This window comes from Octopus bimaculoides, chromosome 4 (genome assembly GCF_001194135.2).
Source record: "Octopus bimaculoides isolate UCB-OBI-ISO-001 chromosome 4, ASM119413v2, whole genome shotgun sequence".
NCBI classification, from domain to species: domain Eukaryota; kingdom Metazoa; phylum Mollusca; class Cephalopoda; order Octopoda; family Octopodidae; genus Octopus; species Octopus bimaculoides.
This window is the reverse complement of record NC_068984.1, coordinates 62,312,126-62,314,567: the sequence shown is the minus strand read 5'-3', so window position 1 is coordinate 62,314,567 and position 2,442 is coordinate 62,312,126. Positions and strand designations below refer to the sequence as shown.

At 37.8% G+C, this 2,442-nt stretch overlaps 1 long non-coding RNA gene across 1 annotated transcript in view; it reads left to right on the top strand.

Moving 5' to 3' along the window:
• Positions 1-2,442, top strand: part of LOC106878316 (uncharacterized) — a 19,344-nt gene that overhangs the window by 12,672 nt on the left and 4,230 nt on the right. The gene's annotated exons all lie outside the window — the stretch shown is intronic.

The window sequence follows — 2,442 nt, the reverse complement described above, 5'->3', positions numbered from 1 at the left end:
ATATATGTATGTGTGTGTGTGTGTATACATATAATTCTTCAAAGCGTTGTCGCTGCATGGCCGCAAACAAATTATTGAAACAATTTTTTCTCTAACGGATGGCGATATTCACGGCACACATAGAACAAAAACAGAAGAGAAAATAAAAACAAACCTGCCTTTAGTTAATCATGTACGACGTTTTGTGATTAAGAATATAAAAACTACTCTTCTCCACTCTTCAGCATGATGTACTCAATAAATGTGAAAATGCCCATATACTCATGGGAATTTGACCATGCGACATCAAAATCACACAAGGAAGGCATTCACAAATTTATCGGCTAGTGAGTTCCTCAATTCCCTCCAAGAATCTATCCCACGTGCGCCACAAATAGTCCCGCAGAAAGGTTGCAGTTTAACCATCCAATAGAAGACATCAATAAATACAGATATAGGGCAGGGAATTGCCAATTAGTTAATAAATTAATTTATTACTCACTTATACGTGAGAGATGACATGTATTTTGATGACGATCGCTTCAATGCCTGATATATTGCATTTTGTTAGTACCTCACTGTTATGAAAATGGTCACTCAGTTTTGTGTTGGAGATAGTAGTAGTTAATAAATTAATTTATTAACTAATTTATTAACTAATCAGACCCTTTTCACCGAACCACTGGATTATGATTTCGTAAACAAACCAGCACTGGTTGTCAAGCGGTGGTGGTCGACAAACACAGACTAAATCACACACACACAAACACACAGACGCACACACGCATACACATACACGCGCACACACGCACAAACACACATATGTGCAGTTGACTTATTTCAGTTTCCGCCAACCAAATAGACTTACAAACTTTAGCTCGCCCTAAGCTATAGTCGATGATACTCGCCATATGTGCCACGCAGAGAGACTGAACCAGGAACCGTGTGGTTGGTAAGCAAACATTTTACTACACCGCCACGCCTGCAGTGATATGCATCTATATACACATTCATAGATACATATACATAGATACATATATACATATATGTATATACACACACACACACACATATATAGAGAGAGAATATGAGGGGCTTAGTTCACTGATGATCTAAACTAATGGATACGCTGCGTAAGTGCTAGAATTGGGTCACCTGTTAGGTCTCAAGCTCACAGCTGAGACTGGAGCTAGGGATCCGTAGTAGGCTTCCGAGTCAGCAGGTATATATTAGGTCATCCCATAAATGTGAATCAAAAATGGAGAATACCTCTCCATTTTTGATTAACCTTACTGGAATTAAATATTCTAAATGACCTGAGATGCTCGTATTACCTTGGTTTTGTTTTCCTTATATATATATATATGTATACATACACGATGATGCTGGATTATCTTGTGAACGATGCATGAGGGTTCAATAAAATGAAGTGCTAATCATATTCTCTGAACACGAATGTGTCTCCTGAGGCTTTCTGGTGCCCTGGAAACATTTTGGTAAGCAAAACAATTTGAAAGACTCAGTTTGCCTGATTGCTTGGAGATCATTAACTATGTGCTTTCTTGAACGGGTGGCATGTTAAGCTTCCTTCAGGCCGTAAGACAAAATGACAGGTAAGGTTTCCATTCAGAGGAGCAGTGTTTATTCCCAGTATGCCTTCATGTTTGCATGAAGTTGGTCCCATGTCGGGGTCGACTTTGCACAAAGCGTTGAACTAAGGAGAAGTAGAACTTGCATTAGGTCCTACGTTCTGATCTTTTGTTTTCCTTGGAAGAAAAAATGATAATAGTTCATCGCTTTAGATTGTCTTTTAGTTTGCCTTTGAAGCTCAGAGCGGCCTTCCAATGAACTTTCTGTTAGGAATTGACCAAAGAAAAGATGCTTCGGAATTCTGATACCACTTATACGTGAGAGATGACATGTATTTTGATGACGATCGCTTCAATGCCTGATATATTGCATTATCTTAGTACCTCACTGTTATGAAAATGGTCACTCAGTTTTGTGTTGGAGATAGTAGGCAAGCATCGCATATGAAAAGTGTCAAGCTGGTTGATGTGCTTTCGGTACAGAGTCCAACATCCAGCTCCATAAAGTAATGTCAAGAACACCGATTTATTTACATCGAATTTTATCATTAATAATACGTTGTGGTAATGATAGTCGTTGACTCAGCGTTACTGAGGAGTATTAAATTTTATACAAAATTAGCATGATAATCTAATACATCTCGCTCACATTAGGGAGCATTTTCTCCCCTGTCAATGCTAAGAGACCATGAGCTCTTGTGGCTAAGAAGTCTACAACTCCTTTTTATAGCAAGACTGGTACTAACTACACCCTTCTCAGTCTTAGTGACGGTGAATTGTATATATATATATGTATACAAATAATTAGAAAATGGAGAAAACCTCAGATTAACGAACACATATATATGCACATAAATATGTATATATATATATA